The sequence below is a fragment of the Pholcus phalangioides genome, unplaced genomic scaffold (genome assembly GCF_987345545.1).
Source record: "Pholcus phalangioides strain wild (caught in Gottingen) unplaced genomic scaffold, Ppha-v1.0 ptg000013l_1, whole genome shotgun sequence".
Classification (NCBI taxonomy): domain Eukaryota; kingdom Metazoa; phylum Arthropoda; class Arachnida; order Araneae; family Pholcidae; genus Pholcus; species Pholcus phalangioides.
In genome coordinates, this window is record NW_028301606.1 from 17,298,490 (window position 1) to 17,318,067 (window position 19,578).

The 19,578-nt window shown below is 36.0% G+C and overlaps 1 protein-coding gene across 5 annotated transcripts in view; it reads left to right on the plus strand.

Annotated features, from left to right (window-relative positions):
- Positions 1-19,578, plus strand: part of LOC149078684 (plexin-B-like) — a 316,513-nt gene that overhangs the window by 46,025 nt on the left and 250,910 nt on the right. For all 5 annotated transcript variants that reach the window (XM_089240827.1, XM_089240830.1, XM_089240832.1 and 2 more), the window contains exon 2: positions 4,914-4,955. The gene's annotated coding sequence lies outside the window, so the exon portion shown is untranslated. The remainder of the gene's footprint in view (positions 1-4,913; positions 4,956-19,578) is intronic.

The window sequence follows — 19,578 nt, forward strand, 5'->3', positions numbered from 1 at the left end:
AATAGGCCCCCATAGTATTAGTATGAAGTGTCACAATATCAATATGTGCTATTATTGACATGTTCTCCACCCAGATGAAAAGAATTAGAACTATATATATATAATAATAAAACTTAATGTTACGGCTAACCCTATTTATATACAATATAGAAAAATCTCACTCGCACGCTAGATTATTTAACCGAATCACTATATCAGTCGTTGCTAATACTATTTACAGCCTGATGATATTGAATTTATTAATAGCAATTCCATTAGGAAAATACTAAAAGAACCATCGCGTCTTCTTATCGTCACCGTCAACTAATTTGTGTTCAGCCATAAATAAGTTCGGGGCAAGAAAAAGAATGGAAATAATGTTAATAATAATAGTAATAGTAATAAAAAAAATGGCGTGGTCTTGTGAAGCCTTCCGGCCTTGCTCAGCGGAAACTCGTTGCTATTTTTTGAAAGTCCGGAGAAAAGAGAGAGCAAGTTCATTTCCTTCTTTCGTGCTCTAATGATATCAAGCGTCCTCTATCCAGCAGATAACTTAATTAGTGCATATTCTTTTTCTTAATGTATGAATGAATGACCCTTGCAGTTTTGAAGGATAAGATGAAAGAGCAAAAAAGATGCTCGTGATAAAGTGCATTTTCGAGGCCCCCGTAAAAAAGATTATCAAATTTTCTATATTCTCTGACGTACTTCGTTTTTTTTTCTCCTTATCATATTTCTTTGGCAGGTACAATGCCAATATTCGAGCTAAAAACTGAAAATTAATCATTTATTCTTCCTTATAACTTTGAAAAACCTTGGAAGATCGTATTTTGATGGGGCCTCCACATACTGCAGAAATGCCTCTTACATCTTTGGTGGGCCCCTGATCAGACTGTTCGCCACTAACCCTTTAAGATCAGGGCCTAGGCAGGGCGTCTGAAATCATTGGCAAACCCTCTAATCAGATTTTTCACGGCCCTTAGTGAATTTATAGTGTGTAGGGAAAAGTTATATATGTGTACAAGGACCGTAACGCGCTCTTCTACTGGGCTTCTATTTTACCGCATTCCAACTCCATGTCATATCGCCATACAGCAATCGAGATGGAACGAAAATTTTTCTCTCTCTAGAGAGAGTCATGATACAGTAGGACCTCGGTATGACATCATCACTTTAAACCTCGTTCGGCCTATAACCTCATTTTTTATTGGTCCTTGCCAACTTATTAGCAGATTGGGATCACACTTTATTAAGTCAGCTCACTTACCACCTGTTCCCCCTCCCCCCTCCTTCCCCGAGTTGTGACCCTGGTCACAACTGATGTTCAAAGTCATCATCATTAGCAGCGGCACTTTACACCGACTTCACTTTGGCTGCCGGGCATAGTCGAAAATCCAATTGTTCCACAGATTTTTGCCACAAAGTCCATGTTAGAGACAGCAGACGTTTCGAACACACTTGATTTAAGAGCCCCCCCCCCCCCTCTACACACAAAAAAATAATTGTTGAAAAATCGTGAACGTGATGACCATGCGACAGGTGCAGCACGCAAGTTAACAGCAGTACATGTAACTTTGACATGACGTTATCATGTTTTATTATGAGGAATATGGTTCATTTACGTGATCACTATCAACTATCAGTTTTTAGGAGTAACTTTGCGACACCCTGCAAATTCTTACCACGAATCTATATCTAATAACGGATGAACGGGAAACTCAGTCTCACTTGTCAAATTATGTTATCGATCAAAATGCTTGCAAAGACTGGATCAATATAAAAATTTATTCCATTCATCAATTAGTTAACGGAATTAAAGTTCTTTATTAGAAATAATACATTTGCACACGCAGTTTTGTTCTATCATAAGTAAAAGCCTATTACTTGCTATGCGCTATCAACTCAATAATGTTCACGTTCGAAAATATAGAGCTTCGAGTGTTGGAAAAATAACATTGCTCTAGACCAGTGGTTCTCAACAGGGGGCCATATGGCCCCCTGGTGGTACTGGGATACTTCAAGGGGGGGCCACGGAAGAAAATTGAGAAAGGGGCCATGACAGGTGGTTTGAAGGGCTGCAGAGAGCTGAGAAGAAAAATTAAGGTGTGAAGAAATAAAAAAAGCTTTTATATTAGTGCCTAGACACTTACAGAATCCAACAAAACTACCCAAAAAACCAGGGCCATTTTAGGGCATGGACAAACCCGGGACTCACCGCCTACATTCTGCAGCAGGTTCCCTAGGATGGGGGTTTTTCGCAAGGCCCCTCTAGATTAAATGTAGTGTGAAAAAACAAAAAATGATTAAAACTATATCAGGCCCCCCGGGCGGCAGCTCTGTCAGTCCCACTCTTGTGAGGGGGATCAAACCCGGGGGTCTCAGGTCCATAAGTGACCCCACCTCATGATATTTTGTATAGTGCAATAAATTTTGAAAATAAATAGGGAATATGTAGGCTGTTTATTTACACCTAAGTGTGAGACTACCATAGCATCATTTTACCTAGGGGGCCCCATGATGTTGAGACGGCCCTGAATAGAACTCGGACGAGCTGGGAGCTCAATAAATTCTAGCCCAGTGGTTCGGAGACCAATGTTATTTGCAAAATTTTCGTTCAGTATAAATTTACTGAAAAAATCCAATACGTATAAAGGATCGTACTTCTAGAAGAGTTTCGAAGACTCTGGGTAAGACAGGGGAGCCACGAGAAGAGAAATGTGGTTCAAAGGGGGGCCACGGACAAAAAAAGGTTAAGAAACACTGCTCTAGACTATATTATTGAACGTCGTGGCGTCTCATTCCGAGATTTAAAGCCTTGAAAACACCCCAGGAGAAAGTACTTGTAGTTCATGCATGTTCAAGGGTGCAAAAAGATGGCGAGAGCAAAGCGTGAAACGCACACACCACACAGCAATTTCATTCAGAAGAGCGAAGAAGAAGCTCTCAGAAAAATGAGACACTGTTTAAGTTTCCAGCTCACGCACACAACAAACCACTCCGTGGTTATGACATCATGAAGTGGGTGACGATGAGAATGAGACGTATTTGACGGCGGCGTCACTTGCAAAAGCGCACACGCGTACTTTCGTGAAGGATGTCCGGAAAAATTCGACCAATCGCTCTCGAGATGCGACATCTTATCGACAACCTCACAATTTCCTTCAAATAGTCATTCTGCTATTATTAGATGCCCTCAATAAAACTTTTTTAAACTTCTTTGGATGTTTGTAACAAATTTGCGTTCGTTTGCCTTGCCAGAAAGCTAATTAAAAACTCAAGTCACGTATACATATAATAATTCAAGCTTTACAATTATGTATATTTCACTCTCATGGGGATTTAAATCTGTAATGATGGCAAATGGTATCAAATAAATTCGAGTTTCACTCGTGAAGATTTATATTGTGGAAAAGATCGATTGTGTTGATTGCAGTGATAGAGCTTCAATGACAAACAAGCTTTTACAATGTCCTGTTGAATTCGAATTTATATTTCTACTAGCTTATTTTAATGCCATAACATTGAAAATAAATTTCAGTGTTCACTATTAATTGACCGTCAGATGTAATCTTTTATATTAGATCTTCCAAAAATAAATTCACTGACAGTTAGCTTACGAGGTATCTCCTCATTTAGTACCGAGATCATATTTTGTAGTTCCTATCCGTGTCTGTAGCGTAATCATGTAAAATGAAATCTCGATTATAAAAACGAATTCGACTTTAATTCGAATTGCATTGCATTGCAGAAAAGAAAAAGCAAGGAAATGGTGTGACGTTTGTTACAAGCCTACCTAGGCTCACCATATTTCCGGTTTATTTTTAAAATCCTATATTAGTGAACTTTTGATAGGCGTGATTTATTATTTTGATTATTTTATTAGCATGATATGGCCATCGAAAATTTGTGTTTGACATGATATGACCATCGAAATGCAAATAATTTGGCATATTGTTTCGCACCACATTATGAAAATGTCCAGATTTCCCACTTTGGGCTCAAAGAAATATGGTCAGCCGTAGATATTTGGATTTGACATACAGTAGACTTTCGACTATCCGGCCTGGTTGAATAACAGTAATTCTCTGGCCCTAAGAAAACTGTGCCGTGGCCCGCCGACAGTTTTGAAGAAATTGTACCCAAATTTAAAGGCAAAAATTTGAAAAATAATTTTGATGACGCTTGCAGGCCTGTTAGCGGTATTTAGAATGGCCTTTCCACACTCACAAGTAACGATGCTCATTTGATTTGTCATATAAAGAAAGACCTTGTGAATCTGTGGATATAATCTTACATTTCTCAACATCGCAGTATAACTTAGTAGCCAGCAATGTTTGAACGGCTGAAGACCTCTGAAATATGTATCAAAGTTCTCTCTCTCTCTCTCAGCTAACATTTAGTTGAAACTCTTTGATTTCACTTTCATAATTTTATTTACTCTGACGTACATGATAGCGAATTGATGGCCGTAAAAAAAAGAAGAAGAAATACAGCGTTAACTCGAGTGACCTTCTAACTATAGTATTCCCCAGGAGTCTCTCCATAAACGTCCGTCCGTATCAGTTTTGCTGCAACAACGAAATATGGCATGGAAAGAGTTTTAATGCGAAATTTCACGAAAATTTTGCTCTATGTTTTTTCTCTCTTCTGGGAGAGAATCTGTTAAAACTTGAAATCACGAAATTGCTATAATATAATACAATATTGTCACGATTGGTGTTTCAGACGCAGAATAAATCAAAATGTGCGCAAAGAAACGGTTCTTCGAATGCAATACAATATTTTAAATATATTTTCTTCGAGTGTACAGCTCGGAAGTGATCATTTCCATGTCTTCACCAATATTCCATGAATTAGAATGAAGAAAATATTTTTTGTTAGTTTGACTTGGATTTATACTTTGATTCTAAAATGGTTTTCGTTTCTGTTTTCAGGAAATATTCAAGCCAGCGAGCATTGTGGAGGACATTTAACTGGTGAGTTAAAATCACAAATCCACTATTATTATCGGTTGACCATATATCTCAATTTGACCTGTAGTGTCCAGTGTCTGGCAGATTTCCAATTGACCCGGAGGACATAAAAAAATCTGATTTCTTCTCATGACAATCTGAAATATAGTAGAATTCCGTTATAGCGACAGCTCACAATAACGGAAAAAATTGCCGTTTTAACGGACTCGTTATAAGCCAATTTCTTTTGTAATATTAGGTATTGTGACAATCACCTGAAAATCACTTGTTATAGCGAGATACTCGTTATAAGCAGTACTCGTTATAACGGACTTTTACTGTATTAATAAAATTGCAAATTGTTCCTGAAGACGATATCAGTAATCTGAGAGAAGAGACTTATTAAAATAAATTTGAATAATTATGTTGCGCTAATACGGGGTGTCCCATGAATTCGCATGTATTTTAATATTCATTGAAATGGTGAGGTAATTAGTATATTCAAATGCAGCTGGGGAAAAAGTTCATTCTCGCGAAGAAATATATATACATTTTTTTTGATATAGAAAATCTTATCTCAAATTTTTGTCGAAAGAGGACGCTGCACGAAAGTAAAAATCAGGGGAAATGGTTATCAGAATCATATAAAATACAGAGCGTACGATTAACAATTCATTCTAAATTTTCCACTGACGCTTACGTAAATTTTTCCATGAGTTGTTGACATTGGTGGATTAAACAATATTGGTGAAGTTGTTTTACCTCAGCCACGAATCATCCGCTCAAGCTTTGCGAACGTTTCGATCGCAAAAGAGATGGAAGAAAGGTTCAAGAAAGAAATTCCGTGCAGTTTCCTCTATCGGCAAAAATTTGAACCGGATTTTTGTTCTGTAAAAAAGAAATATCCCCTTTTTGCGAGCATAACTGTTCCACTTATTCCATTCAAATTTTCCAAGCCCTATAATTTTTATAAATTTTTAAACTATTTATAAATTTATGGGAGATGTCCTGTATTTAATTGCTAAATACAGTTATACTCATTTTCGGTCGTTAACCACTTGCATGATGCGTTTTTAATTTTTTTCTGCACAGAAAATGTCAGTTTTTTTTCCATTCTATTCAAATGTTTACGACTAGGAATAACAGACATTTGCGGATATAACCGTACTTAATTTTTTAATTTAAAAATCTTAAAATTTTGATTCACTTATTACCTTTTCTTAAAATTAAAAACAAATTGAAAGGCTATTAAATTGGATTTTCTTTGCATGGAATATAAATAATCTACTTTATGGACAGATTATGTAACTGAACTCGATTATGCATCTATGCAAATAGATTAAAAGATCGTGTATCTAGATATCATTAGATTGTTGTTGTATGAAGTCATATCGTCTGTGCAGATTTAGTTAAATGTTTATTTTTCGCCTTCTAGAGGCGACGATTACGAGGCCGGTACTGTGCCAACACTATTTATAGCAGAAGGCGTCACCGGCCTGCTATATCCAATGGATATAGGTGATATGACCTTTAATGGCGTCACCCTACTGTGGTGGTGGTCGAGTGGTCACAGTGACGGACCCGGGTTCGAACCCCACCGTCTCCGCAGTGGTAGTCGGCTGAAGTTGGTTTTCTCATGGTTGTGGTTCCCATCTTCAAGGCGTGAATGCGAGCCGATCTCCCCCTTTAAAAAGTGTCGCCACAGAGAGCAATAGCCCTACAACTGCACAAATATTCAATCATTACACTTCACTCATAATTTGAAATATAGTTGGTTGCCCTTATTCACGCACAGCACCATATACGCTCCATATTGCACATCTCAATCGGTATTAAATTTTCCATGGCGATAGACCAGAGTTGTGCTCGGTTTGAAATAAGTGACGTCACACGAGCTTTGCGAGGAGGCCTTCTGCTACAGATGCTATTGGCTGGGCACGGGAAAGTCGTATCCGGCAAGAAGCGTCAAACAAAACAGGCAAGTGGTTGAAAAAAAAATTCTCAGCTGTATTTGGTAAAATGTCTAGGTCTCATCTTTGTGAAATATGGTAACCCTAATTGACTGCTATTGTTTAATATTTTTTACCCTTTCTGAGAATAAAAACATGAAATTTGAGATATTAGAAATAATTACCCATGTTATCGGGGTCTTATTCGTTTCCTAGTAAATTCACCAAAAACGTAGTAAAACACGAAAAATAGAATGTCAGCATGTTACGGTACATTGATGTATAAGAAACTAAATCACAACAAGGATGATAAAAAAAAAAAAAATTAATCAAAAGTTTGGATTCTTTTTTTTTAAATGCTTCATTATTAAAATAATAAGGAAATAAGCGACGTAAATCTAGTCTAGACTCTTATTTTGAAGTCTACACACTTGACGATGAACATCTGGTAGTGATTTCCTGAACAAATTTTCAAAATCTGTATCAACAGATGTTTTTCTAGTTCTTCTTTGTGTCTCAACTTCGAAGAATGATGGTTTAACCTTTAAATTGTAACGTTTTTGTTTTATGTCGATTATTCTGTGATTTTAAATGCTAAAAGAAAAATTTATACAGTTTTTCTATAATATTAGTTATTGCTATTTAGGGCTGGTCCGATTAATTATGTTGACTAATTTTAGTTTAATTAATCGGCTCGATCAATCCTATTGAAGTTCACGTGGAATTTTCATTAAAAGTTTGCGAATTTTATTTATTTCATATAGCCGATTAAATGTCTTTGATTAAGTTTCTTATACATTACATTTTTTCAAATTAATGACCATATTTAAGAATATTTGTATCATTTTTTTTCTTCAAACTTTTTGGCATGTGGGAATTCAAGTCTATTTAACGAAAACCTGTGGTTTAGTTTCGCATAGTGTTCGGTTCTATCCGAGTTTTTATTCCTGATCACTGTGACTAAGTTTTTTATACCGAAAGTATCAGCACCCCCACCCCTATATCAGTAGCTATCATTTGGAAGCAAAACCACACTTACATATTTCCTAAAGTTTTTGTGGGAAACAAATCGAAAATTGTTTCCGAATAAGTGAACTAACCTAAAATAACTGAGTTTCTACATTTGTTAGAAAAATGACAACACAAGTAGGAGAATTCCAAGATTTGATAAATACGTTCAGCATATTAAATCAATTCAAGCGGACGACCTTAATTCTGTAATTTGTTTCTATATTTGTTTATATCTAGGTAATAGGTGACTGTATAATTAAATAAATATTCACAGCAGCAATTAAACTCATTACCACGTTTGTTACAAATGGCAGGCATTTGAAAATGTACGATACAAATTGAATTAATTCATCAGTCGATTGATTAGATTAAGAGATTTTGATCAACAGTTAAAATTTTTAATCGATTCCCAGCCCAAGTAATGCTCAAATGTGCGTAAGTGCTACGCAATATTTCTTGTTTTTATCTTCTTTTTTTTTAAATGCGTGAAATTGTGTAATATCTGCAATAAGAGTTTAAGAAATCGCTAACACAAATTTAAGTATAACACATTTTAAAAATAGGAAACAGTTATATATATTAAATAAGTGGAATATCTCTCTCTCTTATTCAATGACTATCTAGAATTAGTGAAGCTGGATTTTCGGAAAGACTGATCAGTCTTTCCACGATGTCATCACGTCAATGTTTAAAGCATATACATGCATAGTTGAAGCAGCTCACATACATTCAAACAGTCCAGAATCCGAACTGTCTCTGCACCTTGACGAGCATCTCCAGTTGTCAGAAAACCCCCACAACCGCATGCTCACCTGATTTGCAATCGCGCAATCACACATGGACGCAAAACGCACGCCGCAGTGAGCCCCGGCTTTCGCCATAAGCTTCAGCGCAGTATGTCGGTCGCACGAACTACTACTACCACCACCACCGCTAATACGAGCATCACTCAGGAAATAGAGGGAGGGTGAGAGAGAGAATTGAAAATGGACTTGCACCCGGCGGCAGTTGACCACAACCCACTACAAACTGGTCACTGCTGCTTGTCGCTTCGCATCCCGAAGATTTAATGAGCATCCTCGGCGCATAACTTGTCACAATTCGATTAATCATAAGAGACGTGGCGCAAATATTTTGGTGACATTTACTTGGACAACGCCTCCGGACCACGGCTGATAACAATAATTAATTTTCTGATTGGACCGATAAAGCGATATCATTAATAACAGTTATAAATAAGACGGGACGTTTGAGATAGAAAAGAAAAATATTATTTCACAATCTTATTAAGAGTTTTATTCAACCATGTGCGTATCCTCCTCTGGAAAAATGTCGTTTATCACGAAGTTGACACGCGGTTGAGGTTTACACGGCGTCTTCAAGAACGTCAAATTGAAAACTATGGTAAAAAGAAATATAAACTTATTTTCTTTTTTTTAAACAATTTCACGATAAGTTTGTGTTGAAAGCAGTGATTTATTAAGTAAGAGATAAAGGCTACTCTTTTCTCTATAAAACTTTACGCATCTTATAGGACTCCGAAACTGCTATAATCAAATCATTATGTATTTGTAATTCTTTTTACTAAATTATTAGTTATTGGTCATATGATTTATAGCGAAGAAACACATTAAATAATCTTTTAATGTCAGGCTGTACAAAAGTTTTTTGCAGTTTATTTTTGAGCAATGAAAACTCCCATTTGAGCAATGGAAATAAGTTTAAGATATTTCAACTTTTACAAATATCTTAAATTTTAGGCCCGCCCACCCCCCCCTTCGAATTTCCATCCTTAGAATTGAGAGAGAGAGTTAGGCAAAACACCTTTAATAATATTGGGATTTTTAATCAGAGTTCCTTGCAGGGATAACAGGGGTTCTAGGCTTGAATGAAAAACCATTAATTTTTACATTGATATATTGATATATATATATACTGAACATATAATACTGAACTAAAATGATCCGTGACCTTCATTTCAATGACACGGGGTCAGTGGATTTCATCCTATTGGCACAAAGGGTCCGTGGAACAAAAAGGTAAGAACCCCCCAATTACTTCAGTAAATGATTTCCCCCAGCATCAAGTATTTTTAAGGCAGCAAAATCATTGAGAGAAGAATGGTAAAATTGCTGGTTCCAAAATCACCACTCGGAATCTAACAAATCGTCGAAAACTGTCGGTTCAAGTAAAACACTATCTCCACAAACTTATTAATAGTTTTAGCGGTTTCAGCATTACATTCTTTAAACACCATCAAATGCTTCAAATGCATTATTTGATCGGCCATAGTGAGTGTGAAAGTATTCAATATGTATGCATTGATTACGATGAAAGTGCGACAGGACATCTCAGCAAATATCAATTTTTTTGTGTTGATAAAAAAAAGATTACTTGATTATTTATATCATAAACAAAAAAAAACAGTAGATACAAACATGCTCTAGCGAAAAACGCCTATATCTTTTAGGACGACCGAGTACTTATCGAATGTAATTCAAATTTGCGCGTTCAAGTTGTTGATCATACTGACATAGCTCGAACCGGACATCAGATAATCTTGAAACCTGAAACTTTCGTGATTGCACTCAGAAACATCTGGGAAATAAATTGAAACTTCGAATAGCAGAATTTACTTTCTTTAAATAGAAGTACGGTAATTAGTTTTCTTTCCAAAATCTTAGGCGAATGGTGATTTTATCCGGTCTTGGATTTACTCGTTCTCGTAAGGCATTCTATCAATAGATAAAATCGTATTCTTCGATATCAATCGCTCTTCTTTTGTTTTTCTGTGTATGTGTGTCCCTTTCTTACCTCCTAAATGCCCTTAATGTCTTGTCAAGTCACGATCGAGGTACGCTTCGTATTCTCAGTGAAAAAAAACAAGCACAGAAACGAAGACAACAGATCGTATGAGGATCTTCTTTTTTTCGGACAATTAACGAAATCGAATGCATCGGAAAAGTGATTTCATTCCCAAATCCAATCTGTTTTACTTCTTCTTTTCCCATGAGAAGGTGTCAGATAAGGCTACGCTTTTGTTTCTAAACGAAGCAATGAAAGACACTGGAGGTGAATTTTCCAAACATTCGTAATTCGCGTTTTACGGTACCACAAGCTACCTGCAAGTATGGGAAAAAGCAATTTCGAGCAATTTGGAATTTCTTTTGTCTTCAATTCAAGGTTGCGGTCGAAATTTCTTTTTCATTTCGTTATTGCGAGTTGAGGATTGAATTCAACGAGGACGTTCGACAGGACGATTGTTGTCACTGTTGTTTAGAAATTTTGAGAGTCGATTGTGCACTTTTGTTCTCGATAAAAAACCAGCTTCTATTTTTTTTTAGTCTTTCTCGGACACACTTTTGAAGATTGTGATCAAAATAATTCAGATATTATTTTTATGATTAAATAGAGATAAATTTTACATTTCACTACATTGAAATGGCCATCAGCTATTGTTGTACAACTATGAAACTGGTGACAAGAGGAATTTCCGATATGCATCCATAATTAACTAGTATTAATACCCGGCGCCATCCGGGCTTTCTCCATATACTGGCAGCATTGAAGAAGAAGTGACGAACCATTGTAAAGGATTAAACATGTCTGATGGACATTGTTTATGCCTGAAGCATTGTTGTCCGACAGTTTTTCGCTCATTTCGGTCATTTACCAGCTCTGACGAACTTTGAAAGTAGCCTATCGTTTAAGGTGGGTCCTATTTGATGTATATGTAAAATTTGGTAAAGATAGGTTTAAAACTGTAGATTTGTATAGAGAACATACACACACAAACAGAAAAAGACACACAGACATAAAATAGATTTCATATAGCTATAATTTTATCCTCTTGGGTCGTTAAGAAAGCCATTCTTCAAGCTAGTATTGCCGGAAAAGCCATTCTTGACTCTGGTATTGTTGGAAAAGCCATTATTGAATCTAGTATTGTGGGAAAAGCCATTCTTGACTCTGGTATTGTTGGAAAAGACACTCTTGACTCTGGTATTGTCGGAAAAGGCATTGCTAACTCTATAATTGTAAATAAAGCCATCGCTAATTTGTATGTAAATTTTTTGTAGTGTTTGGGGGGGGGGAGCTATTGTTTGACCTGGAACTATCGGCGAACTTTTAAAGAAGTCCTGGAAAACTTCGTGAATCTCTGTAGAGCCATTGCTGACTCTCTAAAACAAATAGTTGGTTTTTGAATTGTTTGAAAGCCATTGTTGATTTTAACTTGTTTTGAAAGCCATTGTTGATTTTCAACTTGTTTTGAAAGCCATTGTTGATTTTCAACTTGTTTTGAAAGCCATTGTTGATTTTCAACTTGTTTTGAAAGCCATTGTTGATTTTAAATTTTTTTTCTCGAAGGATATTAGTGATCTTTCAGATTTTTTTGAAAATCGTTTTTGGTTTTTGAATTGTTGAAAGTCTTACTTACTTACTGTAGAATCGTGAGAAAATATCTTAATAATTTGTTATTAGTTTGAAAGCCATTGTTTTCCGCTATAATCACCTTTTCCGATTTTTATTAAACATTTTAGCATTATTTGAGAATTCTTTTGAAAAAGTGATTTTGAATCTGGAACTGACTGAAAAATCATTGTTCACTGGAATTATCAGAGTCAACACCACTAAAAAAAATTTTGAATTTAGAATTATTTTTGCAAATAAATTTCTTTTGGGGGTTATTTAAAAAGCTGTTGCTGACCTCAATCAGCTGATAGTTTGCAAATATATTGTTTATTCTGAAACTGTTTCAAAGCAAATATAAAACACTTGCTTATCTGAAAAGTCACTATGGTCACCGAACTGTCCAAAAACCATTGTTGACTTTGTTCAGTAGTCATTTTTGATTTTAGAATTTTTAAAAAGCTATTTCTCTCCATGTTAAAAAAATACCCAAGATACTGACAGATTGATTATTTCTTCAATTTAGTGTCATCTTTTCAAGTTGATTCTTAAAAATCAGCAATAATTTTAAAGAAAAATCGTAAATTAAATTTGAAAATTGAAAAAAAATTGTTTTTTAGGTATATCGTATACGCGAGAATTCTCATCGAATCTGTTGTAAGTCTGAATCGATAAAAAAGTGGATTCTTTTGACGGGGTCTCATCGCGTTCTTTCCGTGAAATGGAAAATTATCTAGGATGTCATTCAATATATGTATATATTTGTAGCATTTATACTATGAAGCACGTGGGAACGTACTGTGTTTGTTGCAGATTTATATGGCAGCTTGTCATTGTTCGTCGAGACACTCGTTTCTTTTTCTGTTGTTTTCCATCGTCGCTTGCATTGTTGGAATCGATTTTTTTCTCCCATCCTGTGAGAAGGGAAAGCGGAAAAAAAAAATCGAATCGATCTTTTCCCCTCATTTTCTTTTCGCTCACACACGTGTTCTTTCCATTTTTATGAAACGTAGGAATATACAGTACGCAGTTTTTAGTAAAAACCAAATATGAGAGAGCAATCCAAAATTTCCGTCGGTAACAGTATTGAATGTTTTTCTTCAAGCCTCGAAAGAGAATAATGGGAAAAACAAAATGTCTAAGAGTTTTGCCGATTCTTGGAAGGGAAAAAAAAAATAAATTGCTTTTTCTTTTTCCATTCTGTGACGAAGAACTCTTCCGTTTGGTGAATGTCAATCATAATTTTGTTGCAATTTCTTAAATTCTCTCAAGAATTACATTTGGCGCTATAACGGGTGATCCAAAGAGAATTAACATTTGAAAGATCCATATTCATTGGGATAATAAGCGCGTAGCAATAAAATAACACATGTACGCGAAATAACAGGGATTCAATAACATTTTTTAATAAAAAATTAAAGTTAAATACTAATTAATAGTTCAAAAAGAACAGAAAGTATACGAAAATTAGAATAAATAAAGAAAAGAAAAGAAATTGGAATTAATAAACATAATAAGAAGAATTAGAATGAATGAATAAAACAATTAGATGAATGGATGAAAAAATAGAATGAATAAATTAAATTAGAATAAAAAAGTAGAAAAAATAATATAAAAAAAATAAGAATAAAATAAGACGAAATAAATGAATGAAAATTATAGTAAATAAATTAATATAAATTAAAATAAGAATATAAAAAAAAAATCCAATAAAATTTTTTGATAATATTTTGATAATTAAAAAACTACTAATGGCGTCCACAGCCGCTACTATTAGGACATGACGTTAGTAACGTTAGCATGTGAAACACTGATTCTCGCGTAACGGGAGTCGGGCTGCCAAATAACTATCCACGTTATCGCGTAACTGCCATATTGACTACGCTATCGACTTCACCACGTTCGCTTAACAATGCTGTTCACAGGGCTCAAATTTTGACTTCAAGCAATGACTATAAATGTTGGCAACTCACGAAGGTCTACATTTCATTTGTGAACATCTTTTCTCCACTGACACATAGATAAAATGCGTTCATTTAATGTGTGCTAGTGCTTTTACATGTGTTCACGATATTGTGATATATAATTTATTTTTGAAAATGTAAACTGACTTGAACCTCCTGGAAAAAAATCACCTAAAATGTTTGTAAATTTTTTTATATGAAACTATACAATTTACCAGCAACACTGACTTCACCTTAATTTCCGTAAACTAATAGAAAAGTCTGGTTTTGCTCTTGGAGTTTTGCACACAAAAAAAGTCTCACGAGAGAATCTTTTTCATTTTCCGACTTCACCTCATGCAGCAGACGTATCAAAATCTTGTCTTTTACGGACACTCGTACAAGGCGTATCAAGAGACGGCTTTTATGTTTGATAACATCTACAGTCATACTCAAGGCATCTGCGATTTGAAAAAAGAATTCTCTGAATAAAAATATAAATTTTGAGACAAGAGATGGAGAGAAATTAACGAGTTCTCGAAGATGTCATTCATAAGATATTAATCATATCAAGAGGTATGTGATAACATCTCGGAATCCAGAATATCATTCTGTCGCGCACCTTATCTCGAAATCTTGAACGACTTGAGTGACGTGTCTCGCATTTTGTCCTTGTCTCCATTCCCTCATAGCACTTCTTTTCGCTATTCAACCAATGGTTGCCATATTTTCCCTCTCTTCTGTAGTAATTTAAACCTCGGTTGAAGTGGTTATAGCACTTTTGTACTATTTTCTTGTTCTCACAAGATTCCGCCAGGATTGGCTGTCATAACTGGTAGTTAGTTCTACAGTCTAATAGCATTTTTCATTCTGTCTGAAGGGTCAATTTCATCAAAAGTCACATAACCATACGTATTGGAAATTTTCTTGATGTATGGAGATGTTTTTGTGAATGTGTGTTGGCACTTGTCTTTGTTTGTTGAAATGATAGGAGATTTATCAAATTATCATCAGTGATATCTATCGGTTGAAACACAGACATCACGCTCACAAACCTGATCATTGCGTGGCTTCATACAAGATCCGTTGAAATAAACTTGATGCAAATTAAGAAACCTTACACTGATACGAGTACCGGAGAGAGTACATCACGTGATTTGTCGCAATGAGTGCAAAGGGAAGCAACTTACCAATTTTGGCGAAAATTTTGGCGAAATTCCAGGTGCAGGTGAAATGGCGATTTTTTCCCTCATTTCAGCTATCTTTCTTTTCATTTGATTTCTGGCATGGTTTGAGGTGTTTTCTTACATTTTTACCGTATTTCAAATTTCATCACGCAATTTATTAATTCATCACAAGGCTGAAATTCATTGAAAAAGTTCCCACAACCACGTGAGAAAAGGGAAAAGAACTACTGCATAGGCAAAATAGAAAGATATTGCTGTTCTCTGTCTCAAACATCGCCAGAAATGCCGCCAATGGTGGTGTACTGCTGCCTTCGTCTTTATTGCGACTATCACGAGGGGGGGGGGGGATCTGCTTTCTCTTTACTCGTATTAATGTAAAGTTTGTTAAAATGTGACTTGGATATGTAAATATTTGAAAATATCTACTTTTTCTCTTGCAAACTAAAGGACATGTAGTTCTCATTAACGATTTCGAAACCAGAAGCAGAGATGTAAACGAGTAGCACAAATAAAACTTCACTGTGCAACAGGAATCTTTTTTCCTGTTGTTTCAATGATTAAAACAATAGTGCTCTATGCCACGTCTAAATAACTATGGACTAACAAGACTATCGGTTGTCCTCTCAGTTGAAAAAAAACCTTATTGAAGTTGTATTGGAGGATCAGCCCATAAACGGATATGAGTTCGAACACATGTGAAAGTTTTCATATGGGGGGGGGGGGGTGCGCTCTTCTTCTGATGGACGTCGACAGGGTTCCCGACTCAAAAATAAAATAGTTGGTAACCCCTGCTGATTAGAACCAAATAAGCGTCTAGAAGAACTGGTCAGAAAGTTTGCCAATATGTAGATGTTGAGTTTACTCGACACATAGAAACAGCGCCAAAACTAGGATTTTTGTCAGGAAAAGCAAATTTCATTTTGTTGCCTTTCTCCAGTATATTTTCAAGTAAAGTTTTTCATTGTTACTCCCAAAATTTGCCATCACCTCTCAGGATTTCCGCCCAGGCATTTGCTATCTTTGCCTCCCTCTAGTTCCGGCCTGGCATAGAAGAGTTTTTTTTCGAAACAAGTAACACTAGTGAACAGCAATGCAGTATAATGTCCATGTTTGAGACTACTTGTCAGAGACAGAGCTATTTTATTAACATATTCAGCAAGAAAAAAATAATATATAGTACCACAATTTGCAGTTGACAATATGTAGCTATCAAGTCAGCGTGCCAAGTTAATGACTGGCTATTCAAAACATCCATACGAAGACATATAAGTTTGCAAATTTTCATGACACTATATAAAAGGGTGGTTATAAATAAACTGACGATACTCAAATGTATGTAGCATCTATTCTGATGAAGGTGTTTTGATAAAATTTTGATGAACTTTGTATATAGGGTATATGAACCATGGAGAAAAGAAATATTCAATAAAATATTCAATAATATAGTTCAATGTTTGACCACCAAGTGAAGAAGTGGCGCTTTTTTATCGCGTTTATCTTTTTTCCCATGATCCAAATGCCGCCCGGGAAATCATGATTTTATCGCCCCCCCCCACAACTTTAAAATTGAATAATTTTATAACGGCGTTCTTTGTTTCCACGTGAAAACTGCTGCCAATAAATGTTTCCGCCCGGGGCAATTGCCCTCCTCTAGTTCTGACCCTGCCTATAATTACACCTATAATTTACACCTACGAAAATTAAATGATGGGTAAATTCAATGGTACTTCATTGAAACTCGGTATATAGGCTTTTTTTGGAAAAATATAACTGAGATAAAACGTCACTTTTTCACTTCAAAATTGAACTATGCTTTTTTCTCGAGCCTTTCTTTTACCCCATGGTTTGGGTGACCAGATGAGGTGCCTTCAAAACCGGGAACAAATCCCGGATATCGTTGTTAAAAACCGGAACATCCCTCAATAATAACCGGGACAAAACCGAGACATTTTCAAAACTCTCATTTGGTGGGTATTACAGTGTGAAATTGCAAACTAACAATGTGTTATAAAAATATTATCACAATATTTCTAAGGAGTAAAAACTAGTGAAACATCAGGATATGGGAACCATGGTTGCCAGACGTCCTGTCCCATATGTACGTGATTGAAGTACTATAATGTATGATAAATATTGAAAATAATTCTATTTCACTGTGCAAGCAAAAACCGGGACAAACAGGCGTCTGGGCGACAAATGGCGAAAAACCGGGACACCTAGCCACGCTACCCATGGTTCATATATCCTATACATAGACGTACGCAGATTTTTCTGGTGGGGGGGGGGGGTAATTTTTTTTTTTTTATTCTGAAGGGGGAGTTACATTTTTCCCTGCAAAATAACATTATACAGTTTGGGGGGTTTAGAACCCCAACGCCCTCTCCTCTCCCTTGCGTACGCCAATGATCCTATATACCAAGATCCATCAAAATACCTCAGTAAGACTGGGCGCTATATCAACACCCCCTATAGATAAGATCTTATCTATAGGGGGTGTTGGCTATATACGTCTGAGTAGTGTCAGTTTATTCATAACTACTCTGCATTTTGATGCAGCGTTATTGGAAGCAGGATTTTTTAGACACTATGGATTTTTCAAGGAATTTCTTCTCTTGTACAAATTTTAATTTCCTTCCGCATTTACAACATAGTAAAATGTAAAATAGCATTGGATATTCTACGTAGTTAATCCTTGTCATAACCATCAAGCCACACACTGACATTTCCAAACCTACGTGTGTGTGTGCTCGCTCCTCTTTCCTGTCCTGTATTTTCTCAATGCAGGTTGCTGTCCGATCTCACCCGCGAGCTCCGTGACCGTTGCTCATGCAGTAATGGTAGTATCCTGATTAGTGTCAGAGACGACAGAATTCAACTACCTGCTGCTGCAACACTGTATTTATTCCGAACATTGTGATTGGACTTGTTAGCTCGGTGGCAGTCTCGAGGAGAATGCCAGGTTACTGTAAGGTGGTAAGGGGGATAGAAAGAGAGTTGAATAGCATAGTATAGATGTGGATTCGGCGTAGGTTGGAAGACCTCTCGAACGTGACTGAAACCGGCTGAACGCACTTTAAGCTTAGCATTCCTCTCTCTCTCTCTCTCTTTCCATCTCCTTTTGCTGAAGATCACGTCGCACGATTCCGTAATTTACGCTTATTCAGCAAGATGGGTTCGTGGCGATCGGGGCGAACTCTCAGGGATGGATGGATGGATTGGAAGTAGGGAGGCTTAAAACCTGAGGCCGCCGGTGAGGTTGTTGGTTGGAGGATGGTGCTGAATCGACCGTAATTTGTACAGAAACTGCTGGAAATTAGTGGCTATAAAGTGGTACGGACGGATTTATAATTCTTATTTCTGGTGGGAAGGATAGGGTTGTAGGTAGCCAACACACTTATAACTTCTATGTCTCTGCCATTTTTGTTATGTTATCATTATTATTTTATTCGGTACCATACAAAGTGAAGCCTTCCGGTCAGACAATTCAGAATTATTACAGGAGAAGGAGGAAAAAAAAAAGAAAATGTTCTTTTAACCACTTGAATAGAAAACTTGACCTAGCCAACCAGCCCCTGCATCGTCTTCATCTTGCAGACCCCTTACAGTATCCTGCAGGCTGTCCTTTATTCCGCCAGTAACGAAGTTTTAGCTTTGCATCAGCATTTTTATACCCACTTCACTCTTTTTCTTTTGCTGTTTCCCGAGGGGGTTCTTACACCGTTTTGCTTTCCTTTGCGATTCCTTTTCTTTGTTTCTTACACGTAATTGCTATTGTTCATAAAGTTGAGCCTTTCTTCTTTCTTTCTTTTTTTTGGATTGATATATCGAGTTAACAATTTCATTGAAAATATCGAAGAAATACGTTTTATTTTATTATCTTTTTTTTTTATATATACGTAACTATTACTTCATCAATAAATTCATATTTTTTCATTTTATCGCTACTTCTGGAGAAATGTAGAGCATGTCCTGCTTTTAGATATATGATGAGAAAATTGATATGGATATGCTGAATGTTTCGTGGAAAATTAGGAATTGAGTTATTGAACTGTTTTACTGTATAAACAACGGTTTTGCGAGATTTTTCTTAACGAGATATGGAACAAAATTTCCAGCTTTTCTGGAATTTTGTAAATAAATTAATTTT